Below are 17407 nucleotides of genomic sequence, written 5' to 3'. Positions count from 1 at the left end.
ATCGGCTTGCGGGTATGGGGATATTTTAGCACGGTTTCCTCTTTATTGTCGAGGAAGCCAACTGGTAACCTACGGGATGTCAAGAGGGCCAACAAAGGCCAAAGGAGTGAAGGTTTGTGAACACGGAGCTTTCGGACATCCTTGCTCACACAAGTCAGCACATTTTTCATCTCCTGAATTTCATTTTTTTTTTTTATTCCAGCAAGATGTCAGTGTAGACTACACACCCTAAACCTCACATTATCATGCTCCACTTGTAATTCTTTACTGTTCCTTCACTGAGACCGCAGATGCCATTGTACCAATCAGGAGATGTGAAAGATGGCAACAGTGCAGGGTACATTCCTTCTCAACTACTCATGAAATCACAGCGCCTCAGCAACAGGGGAAATAGACAAGTGCCCCACATCCCCCAACGAGCTCCTTAGTGAACCTTCCAGGAGCCTTCTGTCTCTCCTTAGGGTAGCGTCAATCACCCGTCCCCACACACTCTTAGCAGTCACCTCCTTGCAGCTTCCAAAGGTTCCTCTGGCAGAAACTGTCTGTACCCCGCAAGTTGACCTGATATCCAGAGGAAATAGTAAGTGGTATACGTGCTGCAAATCTCCACTCCAGTGCTGTCTGGGTTTGCAGCTTGTAAAATGTAAATGTATGTGTCTTGTAAAGCGCACTGCTGCCCAGAGGCGTCCTGGCGCTGTAGACCGCTGGGGAACCCGTCCTGGCTATCCCTGTGAGATGGTCCCTCCTGGGTATCTCCAAGGTGAAACCAGGCATCCCCGGCGAATGTGGGGGGCCGTTGTGGAGATGAGGCAAGCTAATGCCCAGAGTTGCCGAGTGTGATCCCTGGTTAGAGTAGGCACCAAGGAGAGAATTATCGAGTCCGCTGGCCCTGGTCCACGACCCTGCCGTGTCGGGAATTGAACCCTGGTCCCGGGCCGTCCTCTGCTTCCGGGTCTGCTGCCTCTAACCAGTGAGCCACACCACTCCACTTGTGGATCCCTTCAGCCAGTGATCTCTCTGGGAGGCGATTGTTGCGGGTTTACCGGGATGTGGTCCGTGTAGGCCTGCACCACTCTTACCCAGGAGTAGGCTAACAGATCCTCATTGGTTTCTCATAGCACCTTTCGCAGGCAGTGGATTCACACCCAGTGCACAGTTCCTGGACTCTGGAGTTAGCATTTACCTTGTGGGTACACTTGGTCTGTTCACAGCTTCCCTAGAAATCCTTCATATGCGTGCATGCCCATCTCAAGCACATGAAAGTAGCGTCCTCTAGTCTATATTTCTGGCTAAGTGACAATATGTAAGGGAAAATTACGGAAAGAGTTGCTGGTGTCAGACAGGCCTTGAAAAGGATGTGGAATTGGACACCATAAAATCACCCATTACTTGAGACTTTTTAGGTCTGGTATTAGCCAATACTTACTGACAGGCTTACTTCTAGTGGCGTTCTCCACTTTCTTACACCACTCATATTATATAGTTTCTGGCATTACAAGACGTGCCTCTGCCCTCTACACACAAAAATCACTGTGCCACATATAAGGTGTTTCATTTTAATTGAACAGTTTAATTTGATTATGTGCGTCACACTGCACAGACTGAATTGGTTATAATTTCTATTAATTGCTATAACACCAAAATAAAAAACTGTGCTCGACTGTACCACTGAGAGCAATGACCATGTCCAACATACAACACAGTGAGCATCAAAGGTCTGTGCTCTTGACTGAAGTAATGACCATGCCCAACATATGACTTCGTGAGCATCAAGGTCTGTGCTCTTGACTGTACCACTGAGAGCAATGAGCATGTCCATCATATGACACCGTGAGCATCGAGGTCTGTGCTCTTGACTGTAGCAATGACCGTGTCCAACATATGACACAGTGAGCATCAAGGTCTGTGCTCTTGACTGCATGATTGAGAGAGACGACCTTGTCCAACATATGAGACCTTGAGGATCAAGGTCTGTGCTCTTGACTGTACCACTGAGAGCAATGAGCACGTCCATCATATGACACCGTGAGCATCAAGGTCTGTGCTCTTGACTGTAGCAATGACCATGTCCAACATATGACTCCGTGAGCATCAAGGTCTGTGCTCTTGACTGTACCACTGAGAGCGATGAGCATGTCCAACATACAACACCGTGAGCATCAAGGTCTGCGCTCTTAACTGTAGCAATGACCATGTCCAACATATGACACCGTGAGCATCAAGGTCTGTGCTCTTGACTGTAGCAATGACCATGTCCAACATATGACACCGTGAGCATCGAGGTCTGTGCTCTTGACTGTGGTAATGACCGTGTTCAACATATGACACCGTGAGCATCAAGGTCTGTGCTCCTGACTGTACCACTGACAGCGATGACCATGTGCAACATATGACACCGTGAGCATCGAGGTCTGTGCACTTGACTGTATCACTGAGAGCGATGAGCATGTCCAACATACAACACCGTGACTATCAAAGTCTGTGCTCTTGACTGCATCATTTAAAGCAATGACCATGTCCAACGTACAACACCGTGAGCATTGAGGTCTGTGCTCTTGACTGTAGCAATGACCATGTCCAATAAACAGCGCCGTGAGCATCAAGGTCTGTGCTCTTGACTGTAGCAATGACCGTGTCCAACATATGACACAGTGAGCATCAAGGTCAGTGCTTTTGACTGTACCACTGAGAGCGATGAGCATGTCCAACATACAACACCGTGAGCATCAAGGTCTGTGCTCTTGATTGTAGCAATGACCATGTCCAACGTACAACACCGTGAGCATCAAGGTCTGTGCTCTTGACTGTAGAAATGACCATGTCCAACATATGACACCGTGAGCATCAAGGTCTGTGCTTTTGACTGTACCACGGAGAGCGATGAGCATGTCCAACACACAACACCGTGAGCATCAAGGTCTGTGCTCGACTGTAGCAATGACCATGTCCAACGTACAACACCGTGAGCATCAAGGTCTGTGTTCTTGACTGTAGCAATGGCCATGTCCAACATATGACACCATGAGCATCAAGGTCTGTGCTTTTGACTGTATCACTGAGAGCGATGAGCATGTCCAACATACAACACCGTGAGCTTTGAGGTCTGTGCGGATGCCACAGATCAACATCAAAAACGGAGAGCTGTACTAGAATAGTGAAACAGGCACTCCTTTCACAGCAAGCAGAACAAACCCTGGGGCATCAGGGAAACCACTACTAGGCGAGATTCACCTCTGGAAAATACACTGCGCTCCTTCTACTCCTATCACACAGGTACACAAATTCCAGCAAAACGTGAATACTTCCTAGAACGGGTAAGTGCAACCACAAGCACTGCCTGCAGCCAAAGTAATACGGGCTTCCTTCCCACACAAACACACTAGGCACCGGTGCTGGCGTAAAGCCAGCCGGCACGTACTGGGAAACAAAGGGAAAATGTGTCGCTGAGGTGGCGTTGTTGTGAAGGAGGGGGACAGACTCAGGCACAGCCGTCACAGCAGAGGGGGACAGACTCGCAAGCAGTCGTCACAGCAGAGGGGGGCAGACTCGCAAGCAGCAGTCACATCAGAGGGGGGCAGACTCGCAAGCAGCAGTCACATCAGAGGGGGGCAGACTCACAAGCAGCCGTCACCGCAGAGGGGGACAGACTCACAAGCAGCCGTCACCGCAGAGGGGGACAGACTCACAAGCAGCCGTCACCGCAGAGGGGGACAGACTCACAAGCAGCCGTCACCGCAGAGGGGGACAGACTCACAAGCAGCCGTCACCGCAGAGGGGGACAGACTCACAAGCAGCCGTCACCGCAGAGGGGGACAGACTCACAAGCAGCCGTCACCGCAGAGGGGGACAGACTCACAAGCAGCCGTCACCGCAGAGGGGGACAGACTCACAAGCAGCCGTCATCGCAGAGGGGGACAGACTCACACACAGCCATCACCGCAGAGGGGGACAGACTCACACACAGCCATCACCCCTGCCCCGTTTGCTCATAAACAGGTAACAGGTGGGCTGGGAGTCAATATTTACGTGAAGTACTTGGTATGTAGCAGCAGTGGCCATCTTGTAAATGAAGAAATGCAGTTGTTTTGTATGCTAAATAAAACACTGATAATTATACAAAGGCCAACATGGAGAATAAAATGTGATGGGAAACATCATAGAAAACGGTTTAAAATGCAGAAGACAGGTTGTTTGTGTTTTCCAAGAGCACTAGGCCTTTGACTGGATCAGCTCCTTCCTCTCCGGCAAAACGCAGCGGGTCAGACTACCCCTTTCCTCTCAGACCCTACACCTACCACCTGCGGAGTCCCCCAGGGGTCCCCCCTCAGCCCTACGCTCAACATCTACATGGCTCTGCTCGCCCCCATCGTCAACATTGTGTCATACGCAGACGACACCCAATTCATCTTCTCCCTATCCAACTAACCCAACACTGCCAGACACAACTTTCGAGAAGGCATGGAAGCCGTCGCCAAATGGATGAAAAACAGCTGCCTACAACTAAACACCAACAAAACGGAAGTACTCCTCATGCTGCCCAAACCCGGACGCCTGGAATGACACCTGGTGGCCCCCGCCCTCTGAAGCGTACCCACCCCCACGGACCACGCACGCCACCTGGGAATCATCCTGGACTTGGAGCTCAAAATGGACCGCCAGATCAACTCCGTCTCGTCCTCCTGCTTCCACAACCTCCGACTCCTATGTAAGACCTTCAAATGGATCCCCCTCGAATACAGAAAGACCGTCACTCACGCCCTGGTCACCAACAGGCTCGGCAACGCACTCTATGCCGGAATAAACAAAAACCTCACCCGCAAGCTACAGAACATCCAAAACGCCACCGCAAGACTGGTCCTCAACCTGCCAAGAAACGGCCACATCTCCCAGCACCTGCGCACACTCCACTGGCTCCCCATCGAAGCTATAGTCACCTTCAAGATGCTAATCCGCGCTCACAAGGCCCTCCACGACACCGGACCAGCATACCTGAACAGCCGACTCAAATTCCACACATCCCAAAGGACCCTACGATCAGCCCAGCTCTCGTACACAGTGGTGCCCCATACCAGAAAGACCAGATCGGGAGGCCGATCCTTCTCCTTCCGCTCCGCCTCAGACAGATAACATCGCTCCCCATCTTCGCAAGAAACTTCAAAACCTGGCTCTTCGACAGACCCCCTCCTTGATGGACTGGAACCTGCGACCCCCCAGCGCCTTGAGACCCTTACGGGTGAGTAGTCGCGCTTAACAAACCTGATTGATTGGAATCATAAGGCTCCCCAAAGTTCAAAAGCGGTGACAGAGCTGGACAATCATGTGTGAAGGAGGGGAGAGATCTGGGTAGCTAGGCTATAGGAGAAAACAAAAATGTAGAGAGAGTGGTGTTTGGGTCCCAGACTGAGCCAACGAGAGGGGTAGGTGGGGAAAGGACTGACACCAGGGTAAGGAGGAAGATTAGTTGAGATGTGGAAGAAGAAACAATAATATAAAGTGCAGCAGTGCTTAAATGTGTAGGCATATTAAGTAGGGTCGAGTGGACAACGGTATCCAAGGCGAGTGACAGGAGAAGTAGTGTGGGAAGGGCAAGCAAGCAGGAAGACAGGTGTGCTGTAATTCGAGATATGGGTCCGAGTGATCTTGGTGTAGTGTACAGTACGGAAATCAGACATTAGAGAATCAACCACATGTGAAAATCTGGAAAAGCAAACGTTCAATTGCTTCTTCCAAGAATGGCATTTGAAACTTCACAGGGGAGCAGTCAGGATCCTTCCTCGAGCACAGGCATGACGGGCCCTCTTCTTTCTACAAAGGGTTAACACAGCCGGGATGATATCAATGACCTTTATTCGCGATTGATAATATAATGGCAAAGCGGAAGCATCGAGGAAAGACGACGGCGCATAAAGACTGGTAAAATGGGTGAGTTCGAGGTTGGACTTCGGGGCTACCCGTAAGGACTTGAGGTGCCAGATATGTGGTGTGATCCAAGGTTGGGTGCAGGTTTACGGGGTGCTGACCTGGAGCAACGAGGTTGTGTCACTGAAACACTGCAAGGCCTGGTGTGCAGTGCGAGATAAAGTCACCGTGACTCAGCCAATGGCTGATCCGGACACAATGGATTATCTGTTTACAAATTAGAAATGTAGTGATGGTTAGCGGATGTAGAAGGGCTACACTGCTCGCCAGACAGACGATGGCATGGGCTGAAGAGCAAGGGCCACTTGGCAGGACAGTGGCGAAGTGTGTCGGATTAGAGGTTTATGTGGGAGAGGGAGGAGCTCTGAAAACAACTGCAAGGAGCGGTGCTCTACGGTAGGTTTTAAGGAAGAAGCTTATGTTGCTGAACAAGGTGAATGGGGATGAGGAAGGACGAGTGGTGGGGAGTCGTGTAAAAGAAAGGCTGATTGGTACCAAGTAGCCAATAGGTGTCCTTGTCCACAGATGTCCACTGCATGGAGAAATACATACGACCAGTAGTACGTCACTAAAGGCTGCCAATGACAGCACTGAATAAGAAAAGCATGCTTCACTCGTGCATATGTACCCTGCCTCTTCCACGGTAGATCATGTGTGACCCCGGCTCGGTCTAACACGAAGGATCAGAGCCCCCCTCCACCTCACCTGAGCAGGACACCCGGAGGATCAGAGCCCCCCTCCATCTAACCTGAGCAGGAAACCTGGAGGATCAGGCCCCCTCCCTCCACCTCACCTGGGCAGGACACCTGGAGGATCAGGCCCCCTCCCTCCACCTCACCTGGGCAGGACACCTGGAGGATAAGAGCCCCCCCCACCTCACCTGAGCAGGACACCTGGAGGATCAGAGCCCCCCATCCACCTCACCTGAGCAGGACAGCTGTAGGATCAGAGCCCCACCCCCTCCACCTCACCTGAGCAGGACAGCTGGAGGATCAGAGCCCCCCTCCACCTCACCTGAGCAGGACACCTGGAGGATCAGAGCCCCCCGTCCCCTCCACTTCAGCTGAGCAGGGCACCCGGAGGATCAGAGCCCCCCTCCACCTAACCCGAGCAGGACACCTGGACGATCAGAGCCCCCCCTCACCTGAGCAGGACACCTGGAGGATCACAGCCTCCACATCACCTGAGCAGGAAACCTGGAGGATCACAGCCTCCACATCACCTGAGCAGGAAACCTGGAGGATCACAGCCTCCACATCACCTGAGCAGGAAACCTGGAGGATCAGAGTCTCCACCTCACCTGAGCAGAAAACCTGGAGGATGAGAGCCCCCCCCACCTCACCTGAGCAGGACACCTGGAGGATCGGAGCCCCCTGCACCTCACCTGGAGGATCACAACCCCCCTACACCTCATCTTGAGGCTCACAGCCCCCTACACCTCACCTGGAAGATTACAATCCCCCTACACCTCACCTGGAGGATCACAGCCCCCCTGCACCTCACCTGGAGGATCAGGGCCCCCCTACACCTCACCTGGAGGATCATGGCCCCCCTACACCTCACCTGGAGGATCATGGCCCCCTGCACCTCACCTGGAGGATCATGGCCCCCTGCACCTCACCTGGAGGATCATGGCCCCCTGCACCTCACCTGGAGGATCATGGCCCCCTGCACCTCACCTGGAGGATCATGGCCCCCCTACACCTCACCTGGAGGATCACAGCCCCCCTACACCTCACCTGGAGGATCACAGCCCCCCTACACCTCACCTGGAGGATCACACACACCCTACACCTCACCTGGAGGATCACACACCCCCTACACCTCACCTGGAGGATCACAACCCCCCTTCACCTCACCTGGAGGATCACAACCCCCCTACACCTCACCTGGAGGATCACAACCCCTCTACACCTCACCTGGAGGCTGAACCCCCCCCCCCCCTACAGCTCGCCTGGAGGATCACAACCCCCCTACACCTCGCCGGGAGGATCAGGGGCCCCCTACACCTCACCTGGAGGATCACAACCCCCCTACACCTCACCTGGAGGATCACAGCCCCCTGCACCTCACCTGAGCCTACTGTAGAATCAAAGCCCCTCCTCACCAGAGCTCACTGGAGGATCAGAGCCCCCCTCAGCCACTCCCCGTGAGCTCCCGGTGAAGGGCGGTTCAACTGTCTGGCAGGGCCTCCCCCTGCGTCCAAGCGGCTGAGACCTACAGCCTGCCCCACAGCAGTACCGGGACCCCAACACTCACCGCTCAACTTCCGACCTCCGTTCCGCTCCCGTCCCTCTTCCGGGTGCGCCCTTCCCGGACCCTCCCAGCTCCTGCTTCCGGCCCCGCCCCCTAGAGCCGCACCACTTCCGGGGCCTGTCAGACGCCTCTGACGTCAGGCGACGCTTAGGAGACCCGTAGTCCTTCCTTAGTGTTCACCCGGGCCGGCTTGGGAACAGAGAAGAAGGACTATCCCGTACAAGTATGGCGGAAGCAGAGAAGGTCTAACCCGTGTCAATATGGCGGCGGAAAACAGAGAAGAAGGACTACCCCGCGCGATGGTGGCGGGAGCCTGGCTGCGTGCGAGCAGTGTCCATGCCAGGAGGGCAGGAGCCGGTGGTCGTCGGTCCGGTCTGTGTGCGGACAGTGGGCTGGAGTGTCTCATACCTCCAGACATGATGCCAACATTTTAGTAGAAGAAAGTTGAAGATTAAAAAAAGAAAAAAAAGTAATATTAAAATAATCGGAAGAATGACATGATGCAATTGATGGTGCAATAGACCAATCCTTCCTGAAAGAGTTCTGCCAGGAAGTTCACTATATCGGTAACGCTGGTGCCCACGGCAAGCAGGTGTCTCTCCACACACCAATGTACCCATCTCCTCCAGGCCGATCTATACTTCTTGATGGTGCCGGGGGCCCAAGCCTGCTGGATAAGGAATTCAGCCTTCTGCGAAAGTCTGACGTCCTGCCAGCGTCGCCTGAAATCCTCCATGCCATGAGGTTAAGATGGCCCTGGAGAACCAGGGGATTTGGTTGGCCTAGAGCATGGGTACTCACAAACTTTCTCTCGGGGGCCAAATGTATAGTGTGGTTTGTGGCTGAGGGCCGCACCGGTGGGGGCGGGGGCAGTGGGGGAGGGGCGGGGCTAGAGCAAAAAAAAAAACTATGACCATGAGGTTGAACACAGGCCCCTGCGGCGGACGCCTTCGTCCACTGAGCCACCAGACCCGGCATTCACACTTCTATCTCTATCTATCTCTCTCGCTCTGTCTCCCTCCCTCCCTCTCTGTCTCCCTCTCTCTATCACTCTCCCTCTGTCTCCCTCCCTCTCTCTGTCTCCCTCCCTCTATCTCTCCCTCTCTGTCTCCCTCCCTCTCTCTGTCTCCCTCCCTGTCTCCCTCCCTCTCTCTGTCTCCCTCCCCCTCCGTCTACCTCCGTCTCCCTCCGCCTCCCTCTCCCTCCCCCTCCGTATCCCTCCCCCTCCGTCTCCCTCCCCCTCTGTCTCCCTCCCTCCCTCTTCCTCCCTCCCCCTCCGTCTCGCTCCCTCTCTGTCTCCCTCCCTCTCTCTCTGTCTGTCTCACTCACTCTGTTTATCTCCCTTTCTCTGTCTCCCTCCCTCCCTCTGTGTCTCCCTCCCTCCCCCTCCCTGTCTCCCCCCTCCGTCTCCCTCCGCCTCCCTTTCCCTCTCCCTCCCTCTCCGTCTCCCTCTCCCTCCCTCTCCGCCTCCCTCTCCCTTTCCCTCTCCCGCCCTCTGTCTCCCTCCCTCTCTCTATCTCCCCCTCCCTCCCTCTCTGTCTCCCTCCTTGTCTCCCTCCCTCTCTCTGTCTCCCTCCCCCTACCTGTTTTCCTCCCTGTCTCCCTCCCCCTCCGTCTCCCTCCCTCTCCGTCTCCTTCCCCCTCCGTCTCCCTCCCCCTCTGTCTCCCTCCCTCTCCCTACCTCTCCTTCTCCCTCGCTCTCCCTCTTCCTCCCTCCCTCTCCCTCTCCGTCTCGCTCCCTCTCTCTCTGTCTGTCTCACTCACTCTGTGTATCTCCCTTTCTCTGTCTCCCTCCCTCTCTGTCTCACTCACTCTGTTTGTCTCCCCCCCTCTCTGTCTCCCTCCCTCTCTCTCCTTCCCTCCCTCTCTCTCTGTCTCAATCACTGTTTGTCCCCCTTTCTCTCTGTCTCCCTCCCTCTCTCTCTCTGTCTCACTCACTCTGTTTGTCTCCCTCTCTCTCTGTCTCCCTCCCTCTGTTCTACCTCTGTCTCCTTTTTTTTGTGTGCATATTTATATAGCGTGAACTCGACCCGAAGGTATTGGAGCGCTTTACATGAGCACCGTATTTACATTGCACATTTAAGCACGGGGAGATTAAGTGATTTGCTCAGAATCACAGGATGTGGACGCGACCTCGAGGCTCGAACCCTGGTTTCCTGCACCAAAGTCGGCAGTTTAAGCCGACCTCTGTCTCCCTCCCTCCCTCTCCCTCTGGCTCTGTCTCCCTGTCTGTCTGTCTCCCTCTCTCTCTGTCTCTCCCTCTCTGTCTCCCTCTCTCTGTCTTCCCCCTCTCCCTCTCTCTCTCCCTCCCTCTGTCTTCCTCCCTCTGTCGCACTCTGTCTTCCTCCCGCTGTCACCTCACCTGCTGCTCTCACTCCCTCCTGCCCTCCGTCACCTCACCCTGCTGTCCTCGTCACCCTCTGTCACATCACCCCGCGCTGAGACAGCTTCCCGGGAACACACACAGCCGCCGCCCCCAAGTACTTCACAGGTCTTTTAAAGACCATTCACTTGTTAATGAGGCTTTGTTGTATTTCACCTCTTCTTAGCGCCCCCGCATCTCCACTCAATCAGAGTGGAGATGCAGGGGCGCTAAGAAGAGGCGAAATACAACAAAGCCTCATTATCAAGTGAATGGTCTTTAAAAGAATCGCCCGGCCCCCATAGCTCCGTGCTGCTGCAACCTGCGATATAAAAAAACACAAGTATGATGTCTGCAAGGTCTGCGGGCCGCCAAGGAAGGCTTGCCAGGCCGCTGGCGGCCCACGGGCCGTACTATGAGTAACCGTGACCTAGAGGATCCACCAGAACCTGATCGTACTGTAGAAGCTGAAATAAGAAATAAGAAATGATTCCACACATACGACTCTCAGTCAGCACATAAGATAACAGTGTTTATTGGAGACCAACAAACAGATTAACGTGCAGCACGGAGACATCAGCAAAGTCACTGAATGTCCAAAGAGTTGACGTGCCTGACAGCTTATATAGGTCCAACCCGCAGAGGATGTAGCATCATAACATACGTGGCACAAATTAAGCATAGTTCATTTGACCAATTAACAAGGGCCTAAACAGTTATATACCATTTAAGGTCCAATATGTACTGTTGCCGACCACGTGACCCAAGTGGGCAGCTTCTGGGACTTTCCACTGTAATGTAAGATATAAGTCTGATGCTTTTCCAGTTAATAGTTGCAACATAATAGTAATGACCAAAAACATATTGAGAAATGGGATATGCTGAAATGTACTTGCCTAAGCGAGCATCTTCCCTTGCCACGTATCTTGTTTTCGAGCAAGCCTTGCGTTACTAAAGCTGTTTCTCTGAAGCAGAAAAGGTGCCAGTGGGCAGTGTTTATTATGTCAATTTAACAGGGCCTAGAAGCTTACTGCATTTGGTATCATACAGAAAATGGCTTCTACATTGCCCCATCTGATACCAAATCACTATTTTCCTAACCCCTCACCTCCATCTCCTCTCCTTCATCATCATTATTGGTATGGTGTTCATGAGGTCCATGCCATTTGTTATGGGGCATATAACGTGCACAGCAGGACACAAAGGCTGTGCAGCATGCTGGGCAAACCTGGACCATCACACAGAGTGTAATTAAAACCGCTATTATTACAATACCCACTTCCAATATCCATGATCCCCAGCCTGCTAGCCATACCATTGTCTTCCCACATGCTCCCGGTATGTATGCCGTGTGCTTCGTCCCTAATGTCTGTAATCTTGTGTATTGCATCATCTATATTGCGGCTGTTGTCAGGTATATACGAAAAGCACACTTGCTTGATGACGTGGCAGACTCCTCCCTCTTTGGCCAGAATTATGTCTAACGCAACTCTGTTTTGCATCACTACGGCCCTCATGGCTGTAAGTTCTTCAGTAACATTTCCCATCCCTGCAGCTGTTGAGTCAGCTAAGTCCTCAATCATTCTTGCTCACTGATGTATTCTCTGTGTGGTGTAGAGAACTCCTGCCCCAGGGACCATCATCCCAAAACCTGTCATCATGTCTGCCCATCCTGGCGTCCTCCTTACTCCCCTTGGCTGTTGGCCTTGGTGCGTAATCTGTACTATGTCGGAAAAATGTGTCATTTGTGGTATGATGGAGGCAAGATAACAGCTGCCATACCATCCTGGTGGCAGGTAGAAGTATGCCCACTGGCCGCATACAAAAAATAACCCCTTATATCCTACTAGTCCAGGTGAGGATCTTTCATTTTTGTTCCTGATCCGTGACAGCCTTGTTATGTGTGTGCAGTTACTCTTGCCAACGAAAATTTGTTCCACGTTTGTTTCCTCCTTAATTCCCTTTATTCTGTTTATCCTGTCTTCACAATCTAGCCGTCCCTTGTTCCCTTGCACCATTTCTGCTATAGTGCATCCAAATGAGATGCAATCTTTCCAGGCGTCTTTCTGCAGTAACTTTTGTATTGAGCAGCTTTTCCCTCTTGGGGCAACTTAGGTATTCTTTTTGGCAGTACCACCTTGTTATTCTGAATACAGGAAGGGGCAGATGGAAGTTGTTCTATTTTAAATCTGGGTACCTTCAACTCTCCTTCCTTCTTCGTCCCCAAGTTGTTCCACCCTGCTCTTCCTTTCTATCCTTCATTCCTAGAAGATTTATCAAATGTGTCTAACATTTCCTTATCCCTTATTGCTGGTTGCATATTCATACAAGGCGTTCTCTTTCTCCCAGGTGCTTCCCCACCCTTGTTTGTTGCATTTCTGCTACTTGCTGGTGGCGCAACTGACACTGACATGTTATGTTGGTTGAGGAGCAAATCTCGCATTAATATGCACCCCACATATTTGGAAACTGGCAGCACATTGTAGCTCATGCTGTTCTCTGTGTCTGTTGGCAAGTGTGTGCAGACATAACATCCAGATATATTCATTATGCGTACATACATTTTGAGCATTTCAACATATTGGTTTCCATTATACTCGTCCCACAGTTCCCTTTCCCCTCCTTCTTTGATGTCAATTTTTCCCAAAATATCTTCATTTTCAAACTGTATTTGTCTTTCATCATTAGTTACATTTTGGTCTCCCTCATCCCCCTGCCGACCATTGATGAACGGTATTTCAACGTCATTTGCAAATATTATTACCAGCGCAGTCACTATTATCCCTGGTACTGGTGTCAATATCGCTGCTATCACTGAAGGCCATATTCTCTCCGTTTTTTTCATTCTTGGCATTGTTCCTTGCTTTCCACTTGTTTAGTTACTGTCTCTGATAAGACCAGATCCTATGTCTTCTATTGCATAAATAACGCAATCCAAAATGTCAAGGCGTATGTCTGCAATATCTTGTGCCGTTGTTTGCAGTCCAAAAGTGGCGAAGGAAATGTCTTGCAAGATCAGGTCTCTCAACCCACTCAATAGCGGAGGATTTGGCACAGTCAGTTCCAGCACACCATTTGAGTCTATTCCAGGACACAACAGCCTTATATGAATTATTAGTTGTAACTCTTCTACTCTCACCTGTATAGACCTAAGCCTTCCAGATCTGTTTGCTGGCATTGGTCGTAGATGTGGTCTACTTAGGTGTTGGCATACCCTTAACCAAGCGTTCAATTTAGTTCTTTGATGTTCCCAAGTTTGGTCTTCGATATTTAACTAGCGGCCTCTGCACCACCTAGGGGTCTATTGGTGCAGACACCAGTCAACCATTTAGAAGAAAACGTTGGTGCCTTGATGGTGTACCGTCAGAGGTTACTAGCACATGACAGTTGGCACTTCCTTGGAAAGTAGCTGGTACAGACGTCTTTGGAGTGATGATACCCAGAGGCCTGGGCTTGTTGTGCGCAGTAGGTTACTGCCTCTGGTGTCTTCTGTTTTCTGTTGGAGGCCTAGCCTGCCCCGAGCAGGTGTCTGCCTCTTATTTTGCGTTGGTCTTGTCTTGTGTGGTGGATCGAAGGTTGTACCTGCGCGGTGCCTCAGATGTCGCTGGTGGTGCCGGTAGAGCTGGTTCTCTGCTGTCTGGTCCGTCTGCTTTCTTGGTGTGGGAGCTGTGGATCCAGGAGGTCAGCCCTTGGCACTTGACTGCTGTTGCTGTGCTGAGGATGATCTGGTGAGGTCCCTTCCACCTTGGCTGGAGGCAGTGCCGTCGGGTGTGGGCCTTTACCCAGATCCAGTCACCAGGCTGCAGGTCATGTGGCGGTGGAGTTGTTGCCTCTGGAAGAGCCTACAGAACCTGGCGGTGAAGATAAAGTAAAGTCTCTGTTAATTTCTTGCAATAACATAAAAGAAGATCATCTGTAACTGATAGTGGGGCCGTGGACATATGGCCTGCAATGTTCATGGGGCGGCCAAACATTATCTCATGGGGGCTGAGTTTGGTGACTCTATCTGGTGTGCTCCTCATTGCTAGCAGGGCTAGTGGTAGTGCATCTACCCATGAAAGTTCAGTTGATGCACAAATTTTTCCAATCTTATTCTTCAACACCCCATTCTTCCTCTCCACCGCGCCCGCTGCGGGGGGGGGGGTGATAGGCGCAGTGTAGTATCTGTGTGACCCCAAGTCCCTTACATATTCCCCCTATGACATGGGAAATGAACGCTGGCCCATTGTCGGAGCTCAGAAGGGCTGGTATTCCAAAGCGTGGGATAAGTTCCTGTAGGAGGCATTTGGCAACCATATGTGCATCACAGTTCTTTGTTGGGTATGCTTCGGTCCACTTACTGAACATGCACACAATTACCAACACATGTTTGTACTTGTGGGAGGGGGGCATGTCAATGAAGTATATCTGGAGGCTTTCAAATGGTCCGTGGGAAGGAGGGAAGTGGCCAGGTGCAGTTTGTGTACCTTTCCCAGTATTGTACTGTGCGCAAACGGTGCACTGCCTGCAAAGTCTTTCTGCTATTTGGCGAAACTTGCAGCTGTACCAGCATTGGGCAAATAGTCTGATCATGCCGTCCCTGCTAATATGTGAGGGGCCGTGAAAGAGGCGTGCCATGGAGGGGAGCATGGATGAAGGTAGGCATATTTTTCCATTTGGCCCTGTCCATAATCCCTCCTTTGTTTGCACACACCCACCCTTTACCCACTCTTCCTTTTCTTCTTTCTCCACTTTGCTCTGAATGTGTATGGAGTCAAAGTGTAAGGAATCATTGGTAGCCTCTGTGTTATTGCTGGTGCTTATCATCTGTGTCATAGCTAGCTGACAGCCTGTCAGTGCTATTCTCCTTGCTTCCCCATCAATGAATGTGTTTCCTTTCGACACATAGTCTTTTGCTGAAGTGTGTGCTGCACATTTGATGATAGCCACCTTTGAAGGTAGTAGCAGGGCATGGAGGAGGTCACTTATCAATTGGGCGTGTTGTATTTGTTGGCCTGCTAATGTGAGGAATCCCCGCATTGACCACAGCTGGCCAAAGTCATGGACCACTCTGAAGGCATATTGGCTGTCTGTATATATATTTGCTCTTTTTTCTTTAGCCAATGTACATGCCCTCCTTAGTGCCACGAGTTCAGCTGCCTGTGCGCTCTTGGCATTTACTAGCCTTCCTCCTTCCAGTAGTTTATTAGCTGTGCCTACTGCATAGGAGGCCTGCAAAGTTCCTTTGTCATCCCGAAGACATGACCCATCTACAAACAAGTCCCCTTGAGCATCGGGAAGTGGTGTGTCTCTCAAGTCTGGGCGCACCTTCGTGTGGCTGTCAATGGCTAATACACAATCGTGAAAGGCATCATCTGATTCTAGATCGTCCCACTCATGCTCTGTTGGCAAAAGGCATGCTGGGTTCAAAGTGGTGCACCTCCTGATGATAATGTGTGGTGCTAGCAGTATCAGTTCATACCTAGTAAGTCGTGCATTTGTTAGGTGCGGAGTCTTTGTGGACGTGAGTAGTGTGGCCACCGCATGGGGAACGTGCAACATCATGGTGTGTGCCAGCACTATGCTCTCTGACTGTTCTACTGCTAGTGCTGCTGCAGCCACAGCTCGGAGGCAAAGCGGGAGGGCAGAGGCAACTGGGTCTAGTGTGGCTAAGTAGTATGCCACTGGGCGGTAGTAAGATCCGTGCTTTTGACTCAGTAACCCCAGTGAGCAACCTCCCTTCTCGTGGCAGAACAGGTGGAAATCTTTGCTGTAATCTGGGAGGCCTAGGGCTGGTGCTCCACTCAGTTCACTTTTGAGTCTGTTGAATGCCTTGTCACAATCCGGTGGCCAAGGTACCACGTCTGGGACCTCTTTGTGTGTCAGTGCTTGTAATGGCTTTGCAATGAGGGAGAAACGTGAGATCCAGTGACAACAGTATCCCGCCACCCCCAGAAATGCCAGAACATCTTTTTGTGTGCGTGGTCGGGGAAAGTGGGTAATTGTTGATATCCTGTCAGGTAATAATCTCCTTGTCCCTTCGGACACTTCATGGCCTAGATACCTCACAGCAGTGAGGCAGAACTGTAATTTCTTTGGGGAAACCTTGTAACCTTTCATTGCTAGATGGCACAGGACGGCAATGGGGTCCTGTATGCAAGCCTCCTTTGAAGGTGGGGCCAGTAGTAAGTCATCTATGTACTGGACAAGAGTTGAGCCGCCCCTCAGCACTAGGGAGTCTAGATCTGTCTTCAGTGCATTCGTAAAGATGGAGGGTGATTCTGTAAAACCTTGGGGAAGCCTGCACCATGTGAAACGTTTAGATCTGAAACAGAACGAGAAATATGATTGGCTGTCAGGGTGCAGGTGAATGGTAAAGAAGGCGGAGCTCAAATCCAGTACTGTGAAGTGTGTCGCTGTTACTGGGATATTAGACAATATTGTTGCTGGGTTTGGAACTACTGGGAAGGAAGGTATCACTATTTTGTTCAATTCACTCAGGTCTTGTGTAAAACGGTATACAGGGGCCCCATTCGGGCCCTTGGATGCTTTCTTTAGAGGGAGTATGGGCGTGTTGCATTGGCTAGAGCGTATCTCTCTTATTATTCCCTGCTTCAGGAGGTCCTGTATCACTGGTGCTATGCCCTCCTCCCCTTCCTTTGAAATTTTGTACTGTGGTACTCTCGGGAGGGGGGCTCCTGGCTTCAATGTAACCTGTACTGGTGGGTAATTCAACACTTGCCCTACCATTTGCACTGGTAGCCCAGACTTGGGGTGGCACACTGTCACGCAGCTCTGAGGGTATGACGGGGTCAGTGCAGGTCATGAAGGCTTGTAGCATCAGACCATTAGGTCTGCTTTCCAGAAAGACCCCTGTTGGTGAGCAGTGTA

General features: G+C 51.6%; 1 protein-coding gene across 2 annotated transcripts in view; it reads right to left on the bottom strand.

Moving 5' to 3' along the window:
* Positions 1-8293, bottom strand: part of LOC146829739 (rho-related GTP-binding protein RhoG-like) — a 64820-nt gene extending 56527 nt beyond the window's left edge. Inside the window, exon 1 of one of the 2 annotated variants that reach the window (XR_014962289.1) lies at positions 8179-8293. The gene's annotated coding sequence lies outside the window, so the exon portion shown is untranslated. Of the gene's footprint in view, positions 1-8026 lie in introns of both variants that reach the window. The other variant, XR_014962290.1, reaches the window with a different exon arrangement.
* Between the last annotated feature and the right edge of the window lie 9114 nt (positions 8294-17407).

Source organism: Triturus cristatus, chromosome 5_2 (assembly GCF_964204655.1).
Source record: "Triturus cristatus chromosome 5_2, aTriCri1.1, whole genome shotgun sequence".
Lineage (NCBI taxonomy): Eukaryota > Metazoa > Chordata > Amphibia > Caudata > Salamandridae > Triturus > Triturus cristatus.
Note: the sequence above shows the minus strand (reverse complement) of the source record. Positions and strands in the feature narration are given on the sequence as shown.